The 26,007-nt window shown below is 42.0% G+C and overlaps 1 long non-coding RNA gene across 3 annotated transcripts in view; it reads right to left on the reverse strand.

The window, feature by feature from the left end:
- Positions 1 to 1,753: 1,753 nt before the first annotated feature.
- LOC122233145 overlaps positions 1,754 to 26,007 on the reverse strand; it is a 59,501-nt gene continuing 35,247 nt past the window's right edge. For all 3 annotated transcript variants that reach the window (XR_006210623.1, XR_006210624.1, XR_006210622.1), the window contains 2 exons: positions 16,202 to 16,418; positions 1,754 to 1,999 (listed from right to left, as the gene is read on the reverse strand). This is a non-coding gene — a long non-coding RNA (uncharacterized LOC122233145). The remainder of the gene's footprint in view (positions 2,000 to 16,201; positions 16,419 to 26,007) is intronic.

Consider the following 26,007-nt stretch of genomic DNA (forward strand, 5'->3'; position numbering starts at 1 on the left):
AGAAGGGGGAAGGGAAGAGGAAGAAGAAGGAGGAGGAGAATAAGGAGGAGGAAACAGGGAAGGAAGGAAGGAGAGAAAGTGAGAGAAGGGAAGGATGGAGGGAGGAAATATTTTTCTTTCAGGGTTGGTGTTGGGAAGAGACATGGGTTAGAGACAACCTAAGAAAATATCTAGTATAGTTCCCAGCACAAAGTGGCTATTCAAAAAATGGTAACTATTATTATCAGCAGCGACTGCTGATTAATTTGCTATCCCTGAAATAGCCACATGTTTTCTGAAAATATGTATTTGCATTTTGTCTCTGGTCAATGCCCCTTACCTTCTCTGTAGCACTTATTGCCAGGATGGCTTAATGACATCGGTGATTCGGAAATTAGTCTCTGCCTCTAAGGGATGGGTTTTCTCCTGGTTCCTTAATCGCATCACTCTCTTGGTTTTGAACAATGCTTCAATGACTCTTCAATGTCCTCAGCAAGAACCTCACCTTCCCAGAGATGACTTTGGGAGGGGAGAGGAGTGGGTGAGCACGCAAGTCATAACCTCCCAGGGTATTGGGAGGATTAAAAATAACTCCTGAAAAACACGGCGCAAGGTATTTGTAAATAGCATCAAAGAATAATATTAAATGCATGAGTCGATATATTGCCCGTCAAGTGGGCTTTGTGTTCCCGCAGCTGGTAACACCAACAGCTGCCACCAGGGGTGATGAGGGTTGTTGCAGATCCCGAAACAAGGAATGGAAACCCCCAGAGCAGGGCAGGAACATGGGAGATACTCTGAAGAGGACAGGTGAACAGCATAAAACAAGAGGAACAATAATCCACCTGCCGCAGCAGGTGCAGACGCGGCTCACTTAGCTTCGTGTTTCTTCTCGCCAATTCCTTAGTGAGAAGAAACTCTCATTTCGACCTCCCTGTATCACAGAATTGTTTTCTTGTTTATGCTCAAGTTAAATTCTAGTAAAATGCTAAAGTTCTTGTTACAAAATCTTGATCAGCTTGTGCTCAGCAAAGCCATACGATTCAGGTAATTTGTGAAGACAATGCATTAGGTGTTGTCAGATGAGAGAACCCGGCCGCATGGCCATTACCTGATGGTTCGTGCCAACATTTCAGTACCCAGAATACATGGGTTTTACTCTAGGTCCCTCCAGCAGGGAGGATAAAGGGGGATATCCCTGGCGCAGGGATAAAGGTTCAAGTGCAAGCAGTTAATTTAGGAGGGGAGAGTAGACTACATTGGAAGGGGAGAGGGGAATTGACACAGGAAGGGGTGTTATTAAATCATCTTCCAATGAAGAAACTCTGGGAACCAGTGCAGAAGCTCCATCTGAGGGACAGGGGAGCTGGGGTATTTATACACCAACTTCGGGTAGTCATCAGTTGAAGGCTATTCCCGGGACCGTTAGTTTCTTACCACTGCTGATGTAAAGGTGACCATATTGCCAGTTTTTACTTTACTTTATTTTATTTTATTTTATTTTATTTTATTTTATTTTATTTTATTTTTTTAATATTAAATGTTTATTTATTTTAGAGAGAGAGAGGGGGAGAGAGAGAGAACCAGCAGGGGAAGGGTAGAGAGAGAAGGAGACCCAGAATTCAAAGTAGGCTCTGTGCTCTGAGCTGTCAGCAAGAGCCCATTGTGGGGCTTGAACTCACAAACCGTGAGATCGTGACACGACCTGAGCTGATGTGAGATGCTTAACTGACTGAGCCACCCAGGCGCCCCTTGCCAATTTTTATTTTAAATAAAATGAAAATTGCGTACAAGTACAGGTAAAGAAAAAGGAAGGGGGTGACAGACAGTGATTGAAACAGAGGTGTCACCACCCCCCAAAGCCATTGCTTGCTCCGGCAAAAGCATTCCACACGTCTTTCTGGGTCAGGCTCCACTCTGCATTTTCAGACCTGGTGCGCACACTGCAAAAGTTCCCAGAGCTCCTCAGGGACGACATGTTCTTTCATCACAAGAAATCAGTGTCCGTAATGGAAGAAATCTGAAAAATTTTGGCGGGGCACTGTCAGTTCCTTTTAATTTTCTGAACCGAAATCTAAATTATAGCGCCCAGGGAAAGTAGAGCACACAGATCCCAACGGAGAGTATAAGCGAGTGCGTGCACTTAGAAACACCCAGCTCCTTTCTTGTTACATGAGAGCAGGCACAGATCTCGCCCGTGGAAGTCAAGCTCCTGAATTCAAACTCTGTCCCAGAAAAGCATTCTGTCCCTCCCTTACGTGCTCTGACCCCCACATGACTGAGTCTCCTCAGGTGCACAGTAATCCAGTTCTCTCAGTTCGCCCTCTCCCCAACTTCCACCCTAGGGAGCTGTTGGACACTCGGAAGCCGTGCCTTTGGCTACTGTCCAGGGAACAATCATTTCCTGAAGAGCGACTTGTGGCCCCAGAGAGTTCATGGGAGCCTCCCAAAATATGTTCCTTTCTTTCCAGGTCCAGCTTTTGTCTGGGAGACCTGAAACATATGCAAATTTAAATGAGTTTCCCCTCTAAGAAGGGCAAATGAATGGTTTATTGAAACTTGCTGCCTGCAGGAGCAAGATAAAACCTCTCTCGAGCTGTGGCCTGGGACTTTGGCTTCCCATCGAGTTTGAAATAAGGAAAAATTCCCAGCTCACATAAGGGATTCTTTCTTCTCTCAGTTGCACTACCTGTCTCTTGTGTGGAGAAATTCAATACGACCATGAAGAAGCAAGGACTTAAACAGGCCATTGTCACTGATGGGGACTTTGGACTGAGCCCAAGGCAGATGGATCATCTTTGTTCAGGTGACATTCTGAGCCCGGGTACAGGTCTTACTAAAATGACAAGATTGCTCCCCAAAATAATGTCACTTAGTCTTGAGGGGAGTACCACTGACTTGTCTTTGACGGCAGAATTCTTGAACCCTCTCAAGTAAACATACACACACACACACACACACACACACACACACACGCACATACATACACACAAGGAGAGAGAGAGAGAGAAAAGGGAGACAGTGATCTCCTTTAAGCCTGGAATTCTTTGGGTATGGTTTCAAGCTAGAAGAAAAATCTTTGTTAGCAAGAAAGCTTGCAGATAAATCATCAAACTGTTTGGAAATTTCAGCACTTTGAAAAATGAGACTGTGTGGAGGAATTTTTTTTCTTTACTGTGTTTCAGGTTTTTTTTTTCTTCATTCTTTTTCCTCATCCATAACTCAAAAGAGATTGCCCTTTACAAGGTCAAACTTTTTATGCATTTAGTTTTCACGTCACATTGTTAAGGAGAAATATAAAATTCTGGCTTTGGTGTATGTCCCATATTTTAAAGAAACACAGATTGAATCCCATATGCTTTTGAAACTGACCTTGCTTAAAAAAAAAAAATGAGTTATCATGACCTGGGGTTGTAAAGACTCAGGTTGGGAAAAAAGATTTCCCTTGTGAACATGAAGTTCATTACTGACCAAAGACTGCCGCATAAGTGGTTTAAAACTTTCCCACTGTTGCTGAAATAGCAAGTCGTGCAAAGATGAACAGAAGACTGGATATTTGTTTTTATCCTAAAATATGTTCTCTTTGCCCTTTTTGACCTTAAATGGAGTTTCTGCCCTCTCTGATTCTCTGTTTCTCTTGTGTTCATTGCGGCAATGTGCCGGGTGGCTCAGATGTGACTGTCATGCTCTTTTAAACATCTGTGCGCTTGAATGGTTATTACATTGAGCATTCACACACGCCATACCCTTTCTCCCAGTACCCCCGCGTCTTAAATATACATTTCTTAAAATACGTTTTTTTATCCAAAGATCTAGGAAATGATGAGAAATGCATGGAGAGAGGTAATCACTTACTTAATAGGTCATTTTGGTTATTCCATTGCAAGACTATGTGGAAAATCTTTTACTTACTGCTCAGTCTCTCACACCATGCAGTCAACTCTTAATGATTCTAGAGAGTTCTATGAAGAAAGGGGATATTGCAAAAGGGGAGGCAGAAAACAAGACATGATTGGGTTTTAAGGTTGGAGTGTTGACACAATCTGCTACCTCAATCCCTGCATCCAAAGCTTGCATTTGTCTATAACGTTCTTAGTTTTGCCTAGATGCTGACATTTTGTTTAGTTATTTAAATTCAAGTTAGTTAACATATAGTGTAGTCTTGGTTTAAGGACTAGGACCCAGTGATTCATCTCTTACATAGGACACCCAGCGCTCATCCCTAAAAGTGCCTTCCTTAATGCCCAACATCCATTTAACCCATCTCCCTCCCCCCCCAGCAACCCTCAATTTCTTCTCTGTATTCAAGATTCCCTTATAATTTGCCTCCCTCTCTATTTTTGTCTTCTATTTCCTTCCCTTCCCCTATGTTCATCTGTTGTTTCTGAAATTCCATGTACGAGTGAAATCATGGTATTTGTCTTTCTCTAATGGACTTATTTCTCTTAGCATAATTCCCGCTAGTTCTATCCACATTGTTGCAAATGGTAAGATTTCATTCTTTGTCATTGCTGAGTAGTATTCCATTGTATATATATACCACATTTTCTTTATCCGTTCATCCGTTGATGGACATTTGGGCTCTTTCTACAACGTGGCTATTGTTGGTAGCACTGCGCTAAACATTGGGGTGCGTGTGTCCCTTTCGAATCAGCATTTTTGTATCCTTTGGATAAATACCTAGTAGTGCAATTACTGGGTCTTAGGGTAGTTCTATTTTTAATTCTTTTTAAAAATTTTTAATTACTTTTCTTTATTGTTGAGAGGCAGAGAGAGACAGAACGCGAGTGAGGGAGGGGCAGAGAGAGGGAGACACAGAATCCGAAGCAGGCTCCAGGCTCTGAGCTGTCAGCCCAGGACAGCCCAGAACCCAACTCCGGACTTGAACTCACAAACCGCGAGATCATGACCTGAGCCGAAGTCAGACACTAACCGACTGAGCCACCAGGTGCCCCTATTTTTAACTTTTTGAGAAACCTCCATACTGTTTTCCAGAGTGGCTGCACCAGTTTGCATTCCCACCAACAGTGCAAAACGTTTCCTCCTTCTCCACATCCTTGCCAACATCTGTTGTTGCCTGAGTTGTTAACTTTAGCCATTCTGTCAGATGTGAGGTGGTATCTCATTGTGGTTTTGATTTGTCTGATTATGAGTGATGTTGAGCATCTTTTCACGTGTCTGTTAGCCATCTGAATGTCTTCTTTAGAAAAGTGTCTATTCATGTCTTCTGCTCGTTTCTTCACTGAATTATTTGTCTTTTGGGTATTGAGTTTGGTAAGTTCTTTATAGATTTTTGATACTAACCCTGTGATACGTCTTTTGCAAATATCTTCTCCCATTCCACCGATTGCCTTTCAGTTTCGTTGATTGTTTCCTTCACTGTGCAGAAGCTTTTTATGTCAATGAGGTCCCAGTGGTTCATTTTTGCTTTTCTTTCTTTTACTTCCCTTGCCTCTAGAGACATGCCAAGTAAGTAGTTGCTGTGGCCAAGGTCTAAGAGGCTGCTGCCTGTTTTCTCCTCTAGGATTTTAATGGTTTCCTGTCTCACATTTAGGTCTTTCATCCATTTTGAATTTATTTTTGTGTATGGTATAAGGATGTGGTCCAGGAGATGCTGACATTTAAGTGCAAAGGACTCTGCCCTTACACCGCATTGCCAGATGGTTCAGACTGCAACAAACTGGAGGGATCATTTTTCTTACATTCTGCGTAGTTAATATTGATATGACATCAGATTCACAGAGAATAGGTTTAACCCCATCAGACATCACAAGTTTATCTGCTGGTGAGATTATTGTCAGTTCTGTCCCAGGGGCCTTAAGTGAGACATGGCCAGAGCGGCTCATATTTGTTCCCTGATCTATCTCGTCACCTGGGTAAGTGTTTGACACATATTCAATAAACACCTATGGAAAGAGTCCCTGGAGGTGCCTCTGCTCACTTCAGAGGGATACAGCTGTTTGGGGATGGCCGTTTGTGTTCTGTGTGTTTTTCCTTCCTCTTGGCCTAACCATCAAAGGAGCCTCTGTGACCTGGCTTAGGGTCTCCTCTCCACCTGGTTGGTTACTTCCTGGTGATTGCTTCCTCTCTTCCTTCTTTCTTCTTCTATTTTTTACCTTCCCCTCCTCTTTCCCTTCCTATTCCACTTCCTCCTGTCCTCTTTATTCTATAAAAAAGAAGTCAATAGGTAGATGACAGATAGATGGATAGATCATTATTCACGACAAGCTTTGCGCTAACCTAGCCAATATGAGCTCTAGAAGCAATGTGATTTATCAAATATAATGCTGGCTATTCATCTGCATAACGGAAGGATTGCCCACTGCCAGACTTCGTGTAGGCTCTGTTCATGCAAAGTAAAGGTACCTACTGATACAGGGTGCCTTTGATGAGAGCAGATTAAAGACTCTGAAAAAGTACTGCTAAACGACATTGAAACGACATTAGCTCAGATCTGGGGCTGATCTGAGCACTTAATTGCCTGAAGGGGCTGAGTAGCTCCTATAAACAAGAGGAGCCATGTGAGTGGAGGTGCCATAGGTGTGGAGACCCCTGGCCCCACAGCAAGGGGGAAACCACCATTCATCAGCTGATGCCAGGCGGGAGTTTGGGCCCTGTTGCTAAAACTTTCTGATTTTAAAGGAGAAAAAAATCCCAGTGTTTGTATGAAATTACCCCAGCTTTCTGATGTTGGCAGTTAATGCACTTAAAAAAAAATAAACCTGACTTGTCTTTGGATTCAGCCTGCAGCCTGATGATTTGCTACCTTTGGCTTAGGTTGCCTGTACTAAGTTGTTCTGGACATTATACTTCTTTACTTTCATTGTAAACATAAATCAAGCATTATATCAGTTAGGATGAAGTTCAGCTACTAGTAGTAGAAACCTAAATGACAGTGGTTTCAAATGATAAAGGCTTAAAAATGATAAAGGTGTGTTTGTCTCTCACATTAAAAAAGTCCAAGGGTATGGGGTACCTGGCTGGCTCAGTCAGTAGAACATGGGACTTTTGATCTTGGGGTTGTGAGTTCAAGCTCCATGTTGGGTGTGGAGATCACTTAAAAATAAAATTTCAAAAAAAAAAAAAAAAAGAAGTACAAGGGTAGCTAACCTAGAAATACTATGGGGTCCACATGCCTGTCCTATCTTTCTGCTCTTTTCCTCTGTTTCTGCCCATTACCCTCAGCACACACCTTGTATCTTCAAGGCTGACTCATACTCACAAGTTGGCTGCTGCAGCTTCAACTGTCACATCAAATTCTGACCAGGACAAAGAAAGGAAGAGGGGGAAAAGGGCTGCTTGCCTCCCAGTTGAGTAAACCCCTTTAAAAAAGAATTTTCCTAGATGTCCATCCAAAAATATCCACTTGCACATTGACCACTTTTATGTGGAAGGGAGGAAGGGAAACAGTTTGTTCACTAAACATGATGACATTCCCATCATGACCCTGTTGTTGAGGAAGGAGAAATTAGATGGGCAATCAGCATCCTCTCCCACAAGTCTCTATTATGATCCAGAAGACTGACACTCAAAGCCAAATAATCGAAAGTCCTATCCTCGAGGAACAGGACCCGTGAGAGGTGCCTGGGTGGCTCAGTCAGTTTAGCACCTGACTCTTGATTTCAGCTCAGGTCATGATCTCACGGTTGTGAGATTGTGCCCCATGATGGGCTCTCCACTGACAACCAGAGCCTGCTTGGGATTCTCTCTCTCTGTCTGTCTCTGTCTCTGTCTCTCTCTCTCTCACTCTTTCTCAAAGTAAAGAAATAAACATTAAGAAAAGCAATGGGTTCAGTGTAAGAGAAATCCTGCCACATTATAGTTGTGTATATACATCCAAGTATTATACTGATAATATAAACAGAGTTCTATAGGAACACAAAGGAGGGAACAATGAACTTGCTTGGATGTGACATCCAGCAAGGCTAACTCTTAAGCAATGATATCATAGCTAGGGAAAAATCGTCCCGGTCACTAACTTAACCATGAGCCTCACTCCTTGATACTCCTCAGAAAGATGTTCTGCGGGGTTTACGAAGCAATATTAAAACTTCTCCTAGGGAAAAGGAAATGAAAGGGTTTTACAGCAGAAACAATGAGTAAAGTGTGAACCACTGCTTTTAGCCCTGTTGGTATCTGCGTTATAGATCCAGGTGGTCTGATATTGGGTGTATAAATATTTGTGGTAACCAGAAGCAACAGGTCGTTTGGGGAAAGATGTATGAAGGTGGTCAAAAGGTACAAACCTCCAGTTATAAGATAAATAAATAGTGGGGATGTAATTCACAATATGGTGACCATGGCTAACACGCTGTATGGCATATTGGAAAGTTACTAAGAAAGTAAATCCTAAGAGTTCACATCACAAGGAAAACAAAATTTTTTCGTAGCTATATGAGGTGATGGTTGCTAACTAAACTGACTGTGGTATTCATTTTGCAATATATATAAGTCATCATGCCATACATGTGTAAACTTATACAGTGCCACAGGTCAACTACGTCTCAATAAAACTGGAAAAAAAGATGTGAACATCTCATGTTCGTGGACAAGGAACCTACGTAAGGAAGAATGGGTGCCAGGTCGACACACATCATGATTTGTAGACAATGAGAATTTTTAAAAACAATCTTGAATCAGAGAGAAAAACAAATATTTGTGAATATCTAGGATGACTGAGCTTTGCCGTAGAAGGACTCATGTCTAAGTCATTTCTGTGTCCTGAATACTTGGAAAAGACTAAAAGCTTATTCAATGTTTGATGAAGCAATGTTTTCCCTACTTGGGGGCAAAGATGGTCTTCTCTGTTTGTAATGAAGGAAGCTGCATGAATTCCAGAAGATGCTAATAGCTCTCTTGAGATCAAGAAGGGCATTTTAAGGAGAAGCCAACATCCAGAGAAAGGTGGAACAAAGTTAAAGATGAAACAATTCTTGGCCACCTTATTGGGTGGCAGAATTGAGATTATCCTAAAGTCAGAATGTATCTGTAGCCAGTAAATTCCCTTTATCATTTTTTTTTGGTCTTTCACTCTTATTTCATATCTTAAACCTGCAGAAAAGAATAGAAAATTATATAACAAGCATCAGTATATTTACAACCCAGCACTTTAAAACTGGCATATTTCCTTCCACATATTTTTAAGAAACCCAATGTTAAAGATGCTGTGGAAGCTCTTTTGCAGCACCATGGGGTCCAATGTTCCCATGGCCACGCAGATAGTTATTTGTTATTTCCATGTTGTAGGGATGGCAAGGCCAAGCTTCTGTAACAGAGACACAAAGCTTCCGTGTTTCAAGAATACACAGTTTCATTTCTTTGTCACCCCATCACTCACTCCAATATGAGCAGCCCAGGCGGGAGGGACAGCTCTGTTCTGCAAGGTCCTTCTGGGAAACTGCTTTACTCCTTCCTGTGACTCTTTCATCCCCAGCACTGTCACCACCTGCACACTTGAAGCTACATCACTGCCACTTCCAAATGCCAGCTAGAGGGGAGACAAAGCAAGCTCGGAAGGGATACACTCTTCAGTGGGGACCCCTACGTAGTACACATCCCTTCTTCTTACATTCTACTGGAGAGAACTTAGTCACATGGCCACAGAGCATGACACAGGAAGTGAGGAGCTACTGGCTGGCCAGATGGGCACATGCCTACCTGAGACTCTCCAACAATGGAGGAAGAGGAGAGTGGATTTTGTAGCAAATGAGTAGCCTACTACAGGCCATGCTACCATACCAGTACCAAACATGTATGCTTACCTAAGAGCGTAAAGAAAACCAAACACGCATAGGCCACCCAAACCCAAACATGCTAAACAAGATAACAGTGAATTGCAGGCAAAATTTCTCCTCAATCTAACAGGTATACTTCTAAACTCTCCTTAGTAAATAATGAGGCTGACTTTCGGTGTTCGATGGATACTATTTATCAGCTTATGGAGGCTTCTTTCCAGTCGTACTGTGCTAAGTGTTTTTAGTTCTTAGTTACGAATGTGGGAGGACTTCTATCTTATGCTCTCGGGACATCTATTGAGATGATCATATGGTTTTTCTCCTTTAAAATTATTTTTTAATGTTTATTTTTGAGAGAGAGAGAGAGAGAGACAGCATGAGCCGGTGAGGGTAGAGAGAGACAAGAGACACAGAATGTGAAGCAGGTTCCAGGCTCTGAGCTGTCAGCACAGAGCCTGATGTAAGGTCAAACTCACAAACCACGAGATCATGACCAGGGCCGAAGTCGGACGCTTAACTGACTGAGCCACCCAGGCACCCCTGATTTTTCTCCTTTAATCTGTTAATGATATGTATTGCATTGAGGAATTTTCTAGTACTGAGCCAACCCTATAATTAGTGAGACAAAACTTACTTTGTCATTGTATGTTTTTTAATCACTACTGAATTCAATTTGCCATATTGTTAGGATTTTTGCATTCATGATGATAAATGAGATTGGTTTATACTTGCCTTGTACTGTTTTGTCCAGTTTCCATATCAAAGTTCTATTAGCTTGATAAAATTATGTGGGTAGCTGACCCTTTTAGAGCTAGACTCAGAAGCGATTTGTATAACTTGGGGAATATTTGTTACTCGAAGTTTCCAAAAACTCACCAATAAAACTGTGTGCATCTGTTGCTTTGGGAGGGTACTATTGCGATTCCTGATTCAACTTCTTGAGTTCAGTCAAGTAGTTTATTTTAAATGTTCTTTTCTTTAAAAAAATGTTTTTGTATTTTAGGCTACAAATTTACCTCTAGGTGTGATTTTTGCTGCATCCTACAAGGCTTTATATATGACTTGTATTGTCATTCACAGTTGTCACTGTGATTTTTCTCTTTCACTCGTATAGTAGGCTGAGTAATACTCACCTCCCTTTGGAATATACCCATGTCCTAATCCCTGAAACCTGGGAATATTACTTTATTGGGTGAGGGGAGAAGACTTTGCAGATATGACTGGCTCAAGCATCTTAATATGGAGAGATTATCCTGGATATCTGATTAAATATAATCACATATATCCTTATAGGATAGGGGCAGAGAGAGATTTCATCCTGACCCAGGAGGAGGAGACATATGATCATAGAGGCTGAGTTGGAGTGATATAGCCACAAGCCTTAGAACTTCTGGGGCCCCCCAAGAAACTAGAAGATGCAAGGAACAAATTCTCCCATAGCGCTTTCAAAAGGAGTGTGGCCCTGGAAACACTACGGCTTCAGTCTGGTGATACTGATTTTAGACTTCTGGTCTAAAGAAGTGAGAAAATATATTTCTTTTAGTGTTAAGCCACCAACTTTGTGATAATCTATTATAGCAGCCATAGAAAACTCTTTTACCATGAATTATTTGAAAGTACCTCTCTAAGTTTCCCTATTTGTGTTTGTCCATTTTTAATCTTTTCTGTTGATTTCTACTTTAATCACTTTTAACTGGAAAACCATTATGATATGATACTAGTTATTTGAAATTTGTAGATAATACATTTGTGACATATATATATATATAATAAATTTTTATAAATACCCTATATGTACTTGGAAATAACATATATTCTGCATTTGGGAGTTGTAGGATTGTCTTTATATTTATTAGAATAAAGTTTTATTTTCTCTTCCTATCTTCTTTATTCTTAAAAACCAGGGGTCAGTTCAACCAATCATTTCTGGTATATTAAAATATCTCAGGTTTCTTTTTAATTAATCACCTTTTCCTTATAATTCCATCCGTTTTTGCTTTTTGTAGTTTGAGGCTACCTTGTTAGCTGCATACCATTTCACAAATTCTGTATTTCCTCTCCCTAGACCCTTAGCCCCCAGTTCCACACTGTCTCATATCATGGATTTAATCACCAAGTAAGAAGAAATTGATGGAGACTCTGGTTAAGAGGCTGCACTTTGAAACTTTCTCCTCTGTCTTATACATTTGTGGCCTCGAGTCCCACCCAGGCCCAAGCGTTAGGCAGTGAACTGATCTTCAGCTCTTTTTTTTTTTCTTTTCCATCTTTTCCTTTTCCTTTTCCTTTCCCTTTTCCTCTTTCTTTCTTTCTTTCTTTCTTTTCCATTTACTAATGCTTCCCTTGCTTTCCTCAGCACCTGGGACATTTTTATTATTTTTCCACTGAGGTCCTTAGATATATTTATATGCGTTTTGAGCCCTAACTATGTCTTCTACTTATCTACTATTGGGCTATGTAGTTGGGAGTGCCAGGAGCCATCTTGCCTGGAAATACTCCAGTATTGTTAAAAGTAAGTTGAGTAGAGTGTTCTGTTTTTTGCTACTAAGTGATATAATATAATTCTCTCCATTTTACAGACTAGAAAACTGGGGCAGAGGAGCTAAATGACTATCCCAAAGACCCCCTTAGCTCACAAGCCAAGGATCCAGAAATTCAGTTTAACTCTGCTGGCTGGAAAGTATAGGGTATTTTTCTTTTACTATGTTGCTCCCAAAAGAACATTTCTAAACTCTTGAAAAGAATAGCATTTGTCCTACCCTCCACCAGCCGCTCTGCTTTCTCCCCTCTCTACGCCCATGCTTCTAACTTATCTCACTGATGATGATACCAGAGCCAGATTGAATTGATGTTGCCAGGCCTGGGTTTCCTCATAATTCTTTCTTTTCTGGCTTTGTTTGGAACATATGCTCCCCGTGTGCCTGCCATAGAGAAGATGTGGGCTCACTGTGATTCATGGTTCCTCCATGCCAACCAACCTTCCATAAAGCAGACTCCACACAGAGAAGATCTCTTGAAAACCAACTCCTCTGCAATGTCTGAACCTCTTCTCGCAAATGTGACCATATAGCCTGCGTCACCAGAGACAATTAAGACTCTCTCCTGCCTTATTCTCCATCACTACTGTTCTCTCAGCCTCAACATACACCAGTTAGAGTCGTAGCAAAGGAATTTGTTTTCATTTACTGTTTCTTTTGTTTAATGTAACCATCCCAAACTTTGGAACAAACAATGCTCTTTCCTTTCCTCTTTCTTTTCTTTTTTTTTCTCCCATTGAGTAGATAAGAAACTGCTGTGTATTGTATTTCCCCTTCTCTGTTGGTAAGATTGTATTTACCACATCATCCTCATGAGCAGGACTGGAGATATCTCACACCCTAAGAAACTTTCCCATTTTCATAGCATGCAGTCTGAAGATATGAACACAAGTCAAATGAAAATTAAATCAGTTCCAGGAATGTTATGTCCAGTGTGCACAGATAGTTCTTTTAAGAATGAACTCTCCCCTGAGTTAAAATTTTAAGAGGCATGGCAATATAAGTCAATTAGACTATTAACAGTGGCTCCAAATTATAGAATTAAGGGAGTGTGTGGTGACACCAGAATGCATAAATAGGGTTCGCGCAAGTTTGTTAAAGAAATGACGTATCACGGGGTGCCTGGGTGGCAGTGTCAGTTAAGCATCGGACTCTTGGTTTCAGCTCAGGTCATGGTTTCACTGTTTTGTGGGTTCGAGCCCCACATCAGGCTCTGCATTGGCAGCCCAGAGCCTGCTTGGGATTCTCTCTCTCCCGCTCTCTCTCTGCTCCTCCCCCACTCAGGCTGTCTCTGGCTCTCTCAAAATAAATACACTTTTTACACAAGAAATGACTTCACGGTGAAGTTGGTTTTTCAAAGAGCCTTTCATGGAGCACTTGTTACTTGTTTCCTGAGTTGTTCTCCGAACTAATGGGCACACGAGCACATCAGACGCTCCCTGAGCGCAGTTGCAGATTCCCTGGGCCTCAGGTGTCTCCTAATCCAATGACTGTGGTGCAACCACTTCTGCATGGGCTCTGACTTGCTTCCTGCAGGTGCTGGTGCTGTGCTTACACAAAGGCAGGTGAGGACCTGCTGGGAGCTTAGACACGCAGAGCCTGCGTGGGTGGGGAAAGTGAACTAATTATGGAGAGGCATAACAACTGATAACTGCTGATAACTGCTGCCTCCTTCCCTCCCCGAGTAGAGAGCACTCAGAAACATTTCATCTGGTTCTTTGAGCTGCTCCTGGGGATCAGGCTGCCAACAGCCCCGGAAGCAACCAGATACAGGATACACTCGGCCCTGGCCCTCCTTTGGTCCGTGATGGGCTCTTGCCCTTCCCTCTGGCTCCCTGGATAATAGTTCCCAGTGGAAAGCTTGGGCTTAAGCCTGTCTTAAGTCCTGCTTTCTGGAAAACCCAAGCACAACATAAACACTCAAAAACACACTCCCCTGGGAAATGCCATGCTCTGTATCCCATTTATGAAAAGCCGTGATGCCCATCAACTTCTTAAAGGTTCTGAGGAGTCCTCTACCAAAACAAACAGAGAAAACAAAATTTAAAAAGCCTGCGTAACTGCTTAACTTTGTTACATAAAATTACCAAATTGCCGACATCATTCCACCATGAGACTCATTTGGAAAATGGCTCCTAAAACTTGGTACAAGACACACACCCCGGGAAATGCAAATATTGAAGTTATCATATCTTATACTGAAGATTGGGGGTGTTTCTGAGAGTTTATTCACATGAGAGCTGTAGTGTGTTGAATGGTGGCCCCCAATAAGATATTTCCAAGTCCTAACCCCTAGAACCTGGGAATGTGATCTAATTTGGAAAAGATATAATTAAATTAAGGATCTTGAGATGAGAAAATCATCTTGCATTAGCTGGGTTGGCCCAAATCTAATGACAAGTGTTCTTGTAAGACAAAGAAGAGAAGCCACAGGCACAGAAGAGAAGACCAGGTGACCACAGAGGCAGAGATTAGACATATGCAGCCACAAGCCAAGGGAGAGCTGAGCCACCAAAAGCTGGAAGGGGTAAGGAAGGCTCCCTTCCAGAGTCTCTGGAGGGAGTGTGACCCTTCCAAGACATTCATTTTGGACCTCTGACCTTTTAAACAATAAGAAAATAAATGTCTATTATTTCAAGCCACACAGTTTGTGGTAATTTGTTATGATGGCCACAGGAAAGTCATACAGGCGTGTCATGCCTGATGGAAAAGACACATGGAAGGGACCTTGCTCATCAGGTGGACCTCTATATTAGGGGTTGGCAAAGTGCCAGGCTGCTCTCCCTGGGGACTGACTCCTATATACAGGGATTTCTGAAGACCATGTTCTGCCTGAGAGCAGAGCAGAAGACAGGAGAGGGCATGGCTCTGAGGGCCTCGGCACTGGTGGACTTGGCTTTGACAGCCCTCAAGCACTGCACACATGCAATGGGCCCAACGTCCTGGCTCTGGGTTTTTCCTCATTTGCAAAAGGTATTGAATGGTTGTTGGTTCCTTTCCAGTTTCAAAGTTCTGGGATCGCCCACAGGGGTCCTTAAACAACAGACTTCCCCAATGTCTTTTCAGTGGTGGTTAACAGAGGGAACAAAGGAAAAAGGGAAGAGGTGAAGAGGAAGAGAGGGAACAAGAGTCTGCTCAAATGATCAGGAACACGCTTAATACCCAAAAATGGATTCACACTTGGCTCATCCAAGTATGAATGTCTAGGCAAGGCCATCTTGTTTTCTTTTCCACCTTGATTGATCTGAACTTGGGCAAGGAAGACTGCAAGCACTTTTCAAAATTTGGGTAACAGTGGTTGAGTAACAGTGTGTAGTATTTAGATCTTGCCCATCGATTGCCTTCCAAAGTTTCACTTTCTTTATGTGTTTTTTTTTAATGTTTATTTACTTTTGAGAGAGAGCAGGGGAGGGGCAGGGGGGTGGTGGACAGAAGAGCTGAAGTGGGCTCTGTGCTGACAGCAGCAGAGCCCCAGGAGGGATTCGAACTCATGAACCGCGAGATCACAACCTGAGCCAAAGTCCGACTCTTAAGGAACCGAGCCACCCAGGTGTTCCAATGGCTTTGTAAGTACCGAATTACCGAAGCTTCGGCAAAGCTGTGACTTCAGTTATCTCACTGGTCTTCTGCAGCTGGGCCTCAGGGCAGTGAGACAGCTCAGACTCTGCAATGCAGGGGCTCACGCCCCATCGATCATCTTTTGGAAGTTCTAGAGTTTCTTTTCTGTATTGCCTTTCAAACCTGTGACCTGTGACTGCCGCGGGAAAGTCAAGTTGAGCTTTTTTTCAAAAACTGAATTATACTTTAAGAAGGCACTCAGGTACTTCGCTATTTAAACGCTCCATAACAAATGAACAGGTAGTGGTCTGCTTTTGAAAAGCAGCCTCTCTGGGGGCCCCTGGTGTCTTAGAGTGAGCTTGTACATAGCGGGGTGCGCCTGCACATTCCACAAACCTTTTCTGTCTCCTTGGAGGCTCCCTGTTGCCTGTGTTCCTGCCTCGGCCAACCTGCTAGGAGTGAATTTACAGAGCTCTGCAGGACGGCCTCCAGGCTATAGGAAGCAGCAAAGAGATTCTTGAAAAAGTGCCAGATGGAAAACACATGACAGCTTTGGAGTCCTTCCAGAGCCCAGACAAAAAGCACTGCAGATACAGTCATTTCTTCACAGGGACTTGAGAAAAGAGAGAGAGGGAAAAAAAAGGAGTTACTAATGTCTCTTAAATTTTTCCACAGAGTCAGAAGTAAACAGACTTAGAAAAGACTGTATATTTCATACGGAGGTTCTCACAGGATATTTGTAAGATGTTAGGACCGTAGTCTTGGTGGATGGAAGAAAGCCCTGGACAAAAAAACAAAAAAAACAACCCCCTCCCCCCAAAACAGGGGTCCAAATTGTAGTCCTGACGCAGCCACAAGGCAAGTGAGACCTGGAAACTTCAATTTTTCCTCTACAGGTGGGAGGGGAGTGCCTACTTCTCCTGGTTCCTGTGGTGGCAGGACGAGATTGACAGAAATAAATATGGTTTGTCAAGATGGCGTCTTTTGGACGTATGTCAAGTATCATTAGGAAGGTCTCATTTTCCTGAAAGGCATATCCAACCATTCTTGGATGGTTACCATAATTCTCTATGAAGCAGGAAGCAGTTGGGCATCCTAAACTGCCCAAATTCTTTTTTCCCCTTTTTTGAAAAAACAAGTTAATTCTGAGATTCCTCATCTCATGAGACAGCCAAAGATGTATGCGGACTGTGGCCCCACCTGAGTATGCAGTGACTGCAGATTGACATCAGTGTAATTTGCAATTAAGGGATCTGTGGTAATCTCCTGGGGCTATATCCAAAGATCAGGGCACTCAGCTTGGGTGACAGATCGAAAAAAGGCATAACTCCAGAATACTCCCAGTCACTGGAATGTTATGAGCCTACAAACACCATCATATCCCCCCTCACTCATTATGTTCTTGAAAAAATATGTCCTCGAGTGGAGCAAGGACAGTTTTTCCCATAGAAATTATGCCTAATTATGGGTCTCTGTTACTGTTCAAGAGCTTGGCATTCAATGAGCCATTGATATGCTGCAGGAATAAAGATACCACAACTCCAAATCACTGTACTTATTCGAACGAGGAACATTATGTTCCATGTGATGGGACTGTTACAAATAGAAGGAATTTTCTTTTGGGGATAAAAACCAAAAAAAAAAATATTATTTATAAATGGTATTATTGTCTACCTAGAAAACCCAGAAGTCTCTATATCTTAATTAGTACACTTGATGAGCACATACAGCAAGGTTAGTGGCTGAGAAGTCAACGCATTTTTAAATTTTAAAAGGGGCCACTAACTTAGGAATACGTTGGTTAGCTGGCTAGCTCGGGAGATCAAGCTTTCCCGTATCTGAATAAATTTGGTGTTCGTAGCCAGAGCTTCAGAATAAATTTGGTGATTCAGGTTTGAGGAAGCAGAAACTACGAAGGAGGTGGCGTTGGATGCAATCAGACTCCATTTACATCCTGGCTTCTCCATTCGCCACTCACGTGAATCGGTTTTCTCACCTGTACGATGGAGGCAATGATCACACTCAGGAGAACAGACACTCCGTACAGTTAGCTGAGTCGGTGAGCGCACAGACTGAAGCCATGTGATGTGGGGCTTGGCTTTTCCACTTACACCTACATGACCTTGAACCTCTTCGTGCCTCAGCTTCCTTGTCTGGCAAGTGGGGACAGCAGTGCCTGCCTTATTGGGTTGTAGTAAATATGCAACGAGTTGCTACGGGGAAAGCTCTTAGAACAGTGCCTGGCACAGGGCAAGTATCAGCTCTTAATTGTATTTTCATGTTTGCCCAGAAGGCAGCTGTATAAAAAACTGCCTATCCTAAATAATAAACTCGGTTTCACCTTTTTTAAAAAATAGGATCTTAAATCTTAAAGGTGACCCAGGCCAACCTCTTCTTTCAGGGAAAGAAGCTGAGGACTGAGTGTTTCCTCTGGTCACATAGCTGGGTCACCCGGGAGCTCTCACCTCCCAACTCAAAATGTTTTCCTTATACTGCTCTCCTTTGTAAATAAGTCTATATGAAGCCTATGCTATCCGCACCGCCAGGCCAATGGGGCCACAAATCCCATAAACTAGACTTTTTATAGATAAAGAAACGGTAACTCAGCATTTCAGAAACTTGCGTAAAGTTACACAGCTCTAAGTCACCAGAAATTAGTCGATAATGATTACAGTCATTGAAGGAGCCACTAACTAGTTGTATAACCCGAAGCTAGCCACTCGATCTCTTCCTTGATACTCAAGAGAGTAGTCTGTGGGGTAGCATCACCCTAGAGCTGGATAGCAAGGCAGAATCTCAGGCCCCACCCCAGACCTCACTGACTCAGAATCTGCATTTAAAAGTTCCTTCTAGGGGTGCCTGGATGGCTCAGTCGGTTGAGTGTCTGACTTTGCCTCAGATCATGATCTTGAGGTCTGTGGGTTCGAGCCCCACGTTGAGCTCTGTGCTGACAGCTCAGAGCCTGAAGCCTTTGGATTCTGTGTCTCCCTCTCTCTCTGCCCTCCCCTGCTCACACTCTATCTCTCTAAAAAAAATTCTCTGCATTTATGCCCATTTCTCTGAGGCTCCCGCTGAAGTTCATGGCTACAGAACATAAAACCCCTCTTCTCAGTCCTTAGGCTTCACCTTCGCACACAGAGCCACTTGGAGTGCTTCTTATGCCTCAGGCTAAATAATAGTTTTCTGTTCTCATAAACATGGAAGTTTTAGAAGTCAAAGTTGACTTTGAAAGTGACACAGAGCTACACAGAGGTTTTGTTTGCCAAACACTTGCAAATCATTTTCCGTCCACAAAAGCTTTTAAAATGTCAGCAGCCTGCACATCTCTGCCTACAGGGCTGTTCCTAACACAGGACCAGGGCAGTAATTTACTGTCTAGGACCTACCAGCCCCTGGACCCCAGGAAGGTTGTGAATATTTATGGCCCCTCAAGCAAAAGTCTTCTGGAACTATCCAGGAGCAGCGCAGTCCCTTTCACTCTCTATGGCACGGAAATATTTTTGTGAAGGTATTTTTATTTTAAATAAGTGAGCTCAACAAATAAATACTGAGCAAGGATTAGTAAAGTACCTTGAAATGAAGCAGAGGTTAATGAAGACACCAAAAGATTGATATAAAAGATTCTGGTTTTTCTTTTATCCCTTCTCTTTTCTTTCTCTGAGGAGCGAGTACATGGAAAACAGCATTCAGCCTCCCTGGGAATGAGTGTGTAAATCGTAGATCATTTTATGGGCTAAAAACAAATCTGTGCATGTGGGTGATGGTGTGGACTTCATTTCCCTGTGAAGTTACCACGTGAAGGAAAGAGTTAGTCATCGCCCTGCTCCCTCTGTAAGCGAGAAGATGGGAAGGCTATCATGAATTATCAAGAGAGAAATAGAACTTTCTATTTTTCATAAATGGGCCAAAGAGGCATCTGGTCAAATTCAGAGGAAGTTAAGACAGAGCCACGGGCAAAAGACACATCCAAGTCTCCCCAAACATACCACTGTCTAGTTGACTAACACAATATTCTCAAAAATAGATGAAGAAAACAGCACGTTATTTTTCCTCCAAAAAGGGAAATGTAACCCATATCTGAAATGCATTATTGTAGCGTTTTAATTAAAACATACTTCAAACATATATTCAGCTGAGAATTCATTCCCTCCCCCATTAACCACATTCTTCAAGCACTGAACAGGATGTAAGAAGAATCGCCAAGTCACTACTGGATCATTTCTCGCTCTAAAGTTGCTTTCCCGGCACTGACTGCATCTGATTCTACAAATGAGAAAACATAAAATGATCTTCAAGAATGAAAAGCTTGTATGGAGTTTTGTGCAATAGTGTTGAACAATTGAATGAATACTGTGGCCATAACTAGGTTTTATTTTGCTTTTATATTGAATGAGTTGAAAGAAAATAGAAAAAGCCAAGTCTTTTTAAGAATCCAGAAAATTTTGCAGATAAGGCTGATGGAAATGTTAAAGGACTTCTGGAAAAAGATGGACATTTGTTTAAAATCTAGCTTTTAGCTGCATTTCATTCTTCAAGTCAATGTCTGCCTCTCCTGTTCCCTGCTGTTTTCACATACAGGGAAAAGGTTTTTGAAAAACTCAAGTCCCAAAAGACCCCAAACAGCTATGAGATGTCAAGTAGGCAGTTTCATTTCTAGAAATCTAGATAAACTCATTTATTTTAAAGCCATGGAAATAACAATAACATAAAATAACTGGCTCGCTCTTCATAATAAACGAACAAGCGTAGATGCTCTTGTACACACACATATATACACACAGACAGTACACGTCTTATTTGGCCAAACAAAACTTAAGGGCTTATTCAGTGACTTGAAAGATCATTAGTTTTATCTGGAAATGGGAGAAAAAGAAAAAACATACAACCAGGACTTAAATGCTGAGGCCAGGAAGGCCAGGAAAAAGAAGAAAGCCGTAGTCGAGTATTTTTATCTTCTTCTGTGCGTGAGTTCAGCAGGTCACCCATGTCTGTCTCCCACAGTATGACAAAATGAGTGTCTTCCCTGCTCCTTGCTGCCTCCTCTGGACCGTCCACCCTCCTCCCACCCCACCCTTCATCTCAGCTCCTCTGAAGTCCATGCAATAAATCTATGCCACATGCCAGTCCTCTTAGGGGCAGTCATCTTCAGACCCCCAATCACTCATCTTCATTCCTTGTGGAGTTTAGTTTTTCTCTTATCTTACTGTCATTCTCTCCACTGCTACTTCTATTATTTCAATGTCTACATAGAGAATTCTTCCAATAATCTAGTTTCTTAATTCTCCCTCCCCCTCCTTCCTTTTATGAGCTTGCGCTCTACCTCATTTCAAATGATCCCACTCCAGACTTTATCATTAGTAGTGTGTGCCCCTCCATAATCTTAATTTCAAATATCCCCCCTGATGATCACTACCTCCCATTTTTTCAAATCATTACCTGTGTTCAAACTCCATTAACCAGTTGGCCTTCTGTGACTTCTAAGCGCCTCTCTCCTATTTTTTCAGACCTGACCCTGATCCCTTGCTCTAAAACTATAATCGGTCCCTTGCACTGTCTTCAACTCCCTTTCTCACCCCCTCCATTAGCCACAACCTAACTAAATCCAGCTACTTTGTGTCTACTGTCTCTTCTTGATCTAAATTCTTAACCAAACCTCATTGAGCCCAGATTGCTGGCCAGAAACTACACATCTCCCTGGTCAGCTCACACTATCAATCTTTGACTCTACCATTTCATAATTCCTTTTCTATCCCTAAACCACTAAAATTTAGCCCCCATTCCTTTCTTACTCAAGTAAAGACCTTCTTACTTCAGGAAAAAGAGAGTCAGTAATAAGAGAAATTCCGAAAGTTCCCACCTCCAAATGTGCTAATCTACCTGCATCTGAGCCTGCATACCATACCTTCGTCCTGTTCCTTTGTCCCTAAGGCCACTCTTCCTTCAGATACTGAATTCTATCCCATCCAGAGTTGTCAAGGGCTCCCCTTCTGTAGTCGTGTCCTCCTTTCACAAAATTGTCTATTCTTCTATCAATTTGGTTATTGCAGTGAGCACCCAACCACGTTGGGATTGCTCCCTTGACAGCCCTTCCCCCTTCTACTACTTGCCATATTTCTCCACTCTTCCACAGCATAAATTCTCCAAAGACTTATCTAAATCTACAGTTCCCCGGGGCACCTGCGTGGCTCCGTCGGTTGAGCGTCCAACTTCAGCTTGGGTCATGATCTCGCGGTTTGTGAGCGTCAGGCTCTGTGCTGACAGCTCAGAGCCTGGAGCCTGCTTTGGATTCTGTGTCTCCCGGTCTCTCAGCCCCTCCCCTGCTCATGCTCTGTCTCTCTCTGTCTCTCAATAATAAACAAATGTTAAAAAAATAAATTAAATCTACAGTTCCCCTAGTATCTCTTTTAATCCTCTCTTGACCACTTTGCAGTCAGGTTTTGCCACTAAAACTCCTGTCAATCCAATCTAGTATTCATTTCTTGGTCTTCTTTCTTGATCTGCCTGCAGAATTTCTGTCAGTTGCCCTTTCTCTTCTCCTTAAGGCAATTTTTCTCACTTGGTTTCCAGAGCCCCATTTGCTTCTAGTTTTCTTCTTATGTCACTGTCTCCTCTTTCTTACATCCTTTATTGGATTCTTCTCATTCCCCCAACCTCCATATGTTAGTGTGTTCCCAAGTTCAGTCTTCAAATCACCTCTCTTCTCTACTGATAAATACCCCCCATTTAGTCTCGTCTGGAAAATACCATTTACACACTATTACTCCCAAATGTCCGCCTGCAGCTTAGGTCATTCTCCTGAACTCCAGACATTTATCTTCCTGCCTTCTTGAATATCAATCTCACTCTTGATTACCCACCCAAGCTCACTTTTTCTCCCACCTTCCTCATCTGGGTAAATGACAAATCCATCTTTCCAGTTGTTGAAGCCCAAATCCTTGAGGTGCTCATTCCTTGACTTCTTTCTCTCAGATCCTTCTTCCAATGTATTATCAAATACTTATAGCTCTATCTTTGGAATGAATCCAGAATCTGGTCACCCCTCAAATCCTTTGTTCTGCTTCTGTTCTGCCATCGTTTCTTGCCCAAACTATTGCAAAACCTTCGTATGTTCTTCCTGATTCCATCTTTTTTGGCTTCCATTTCAGTGTGTGTGCATTTGTCTTGTTTTAATACAACAACCAGAGTGCTTTTAAGATCTAAGTTGGACCTATTGTTCCTCTCCCCAAAATCTACCAAGAGCTTCTATCTCTCTCAGAATAAAATCCAAAGTTTTCACCATAGCTTATACAACTCTGCCTGATCTGCCCCCCTGCTACTTCTCTATCTCATCTCCTGTGGCTGCCTGTCCCCCATCCACTCACCTCTAGCTACGTGGGTTCTCATCACAGGTCATTTGCACTTGCTTCTCTCAGATGTCTGTCCATCTCATTTCATTCAGAGCTTTTCTCCAATGTCAAATTACCCAAAAACTTTCGTCTCTATTCTACTGAAAGTATCCCACGCCATTCATTCTTTTTCTGTCTACTAACCCTGCTTTATTTTCCCTTGGCACTCACCACCACCTGACATAATACATTTATTTGTTTATTATATTACCTCTACTAGAAAACAAGCTCCATAATAACACTGGTTTTTCTCATTTCATTGCTGTATCCAAAGGTCTCTGAGATATAGTAGATGACCAGTAAACACATATGGAATGAATAAATTAATTTTTAATAAGAACATTTAATAATAATATAAGCCCTGAATCAGATTCAAGTATTGATTTAGCATTAAGCACTTTTTGATCATCTTTTTTGGGCCAGCAAAACCAGCTACAAAACAAGACAATAATAACAACAACAATAAACCCCAGAAACATTAGAATAGGAAGAGAAATTTGCTCGTGAAAGACAACACTAGTAATTATTTTAAAATATCTCTGCATATACACTAAGATATCCATATCCCAGAACCATATCATAGTCGAAAGGAGAACCCTGAGTGTGACACATAACTGTCGGTTAAAGAAAGATACAAATGGCAAGGAAAGTAAATGCTTAACACATACATGTTGACTAAATGAATTAAGAGGAGATATAGAAATTTTTCAAGAAAATTCACATTTGACATTTTGATTGTCCATAGAAGACCCTGAACCATTGTAAATCTGTTATTTTTTTTGCTGATAATAATCTGTCTCCTTGGCTCTCAAAGGAAAGAAAACAACTCTACACACACACACAAATACATAAATTTTATTTGCAAACTAATATCTTTGGCCAGTTTTCTGACACTGTCTTGAAAATGTTTTAGAGGGGCGCCTGGATGGCTCCGTCGGTTAAGCGTCCGACTTCGGCTCGGGTCATGATCTCACGGTCCGTGAGTTCGAGCCCCGCATCAGGCTCTGTGCTGACAGTGTGGAGCCTGGAGCCTGCTTCAGATTCTGTGTCTCCCTCTCTCTCTGACCCTCCCCCATTCATGCTCTGTCTCTCTCTGTCTCAAAAATAAATAAACATTAAAAAAAATTTTTTAAAAAGAAAATGTTTTAGATGTGGAAGGAGTTGTTTTGAAACGTTGAATTTATTTACTTTGATTAGATCACAAGAGGGACAATGCAATGACATTGAGATTGGAGAAGGGCTGGTTGTGTTTTGTTTGTGCTGCACTTAATCTGTGTCTTACTCATGTGGAGTGTGGCTGGTATGAGGAACAGGAGACCCTGAACTGAGATACAAACTTGTAACCTTAGACATTAGGACATCCAGTGCCACCCCAGAGAAGAAAATCCATGGTCCCCACTTACCTTTCTGACCTCACATCCTACTCTCTGCCCTTTGGTCACTATGATCCAACTACACCGACTACCTCTCCAATGGTTATTAGTTAGTTACCAATTAGCAATTAGTTATTTCTCTAATCACCAAACATGTTAAACTTCTTTTCATACCTCTTATGTTTCCTTATTTCTAACTTGTGTCAAGCTTTGAACTTTCTCTCTCTTCTGCTTAGAACTCAATCCCCCAGCTTTTCCTTCTCATTCTTCCATCTGAACTTAAGTGTCACCTCCTCAAAGAAGCTTTAGCTGACCATCCGCTTTAATAATGCACCTGTCCTTCTCAACTCTTTGATATGACCTTATTTTGTTTTCCTCTTAGAACTTACCGCTGTCTGGAATGATCTTGTTTGTTTACTTTTTGATCATACCCTCCTCTCTCTCCCCCAACTGAGCAAAATCTGCAGGAGAACAGAAACTGTGTATATTTTGCTAAGATCTCTGTCACCAGCACTGGAGCCATGCCTGGCACATAGCAAGTACATTTTGGTACATTTACAAGCACATTTTGGAGAAAAAGAAAATGGAATGACTTATCTTTTCTTTTTTTTAATTTTTAATTTTTTTTAACATTTATTTATTTTTAAGAGACAGAGAGAGACAGACTGTGAGTGAGGGATGGAGAGAGAGAGGGAGACACAGAATCTGAAGCAGGCTCCAGGCTCTGAACTGTCAGCAGAGCCCGATGTAGGGCTTGAACCCACCAACCTTGAGATCATGACCTGAGCCAAAGTTGGCCACTTAACCGACTAAGCGACCCAGGCACCCCGTGACTTGTCTTTTCTGATTAGGAAAAGATTGGTTCATTGGTTTCATTATCTCTATAATGAAAAAGCTGGGTTAGATCAGTAATTCTCAAAGTAGGGTCCCTGGATCAGCAACATCAGCCTGGGGACTTGTTAGAAAATTCAGATTCTCAGGCCCCACATAAACCTGACACATCAGAGACCTGTGACTTAGCAGCCCTGTGAATGTATGTTAAGTCTGAGCATCACTGTACCACATGTGTGTACAAGCAGGGGGGAGGGGGTGGGGGAGAGGGAGCGAGAGAGAGAGAGAGAGAGAGAGAAAGAGAGAGAGACAATCTTAAGTAGGCTTCACACACAGCACGGAGACCCATGTGGGGCTCGATTACACCACCCTGGGATCATGACCTGAACTGAAATCGAGAGTCTGATGCTCAACCGATGGAGTCACCCAGGCAGCCCTTTTTTAGCTTTTTAAATTACGGAAGTATTTCACATATAGACTTAAAAATAGAAAATGATACAAAAATCATCAGTCACTAATAACTCAATCTAGCATTTGTTAATATTATGTCATATTTACTCAAAAATATTAAAATATATACACTTCAAATCTATTTGCATGACTTTTTCCCAGT

This window comes from Panthera tigris, chromosome D4 (assembly GCF_018350195.1).
Source record: "Panthera tigris isolate Pti1 chromosome D4, P.tigris_Pti1_mat1.1, whole genome shotgun sequence".
Lineage (NCBI taxonomy): Eukaryota > Metazoa > Chordata > Mammalia > Carnivora > Felidae > Panthera > Panthera tigris.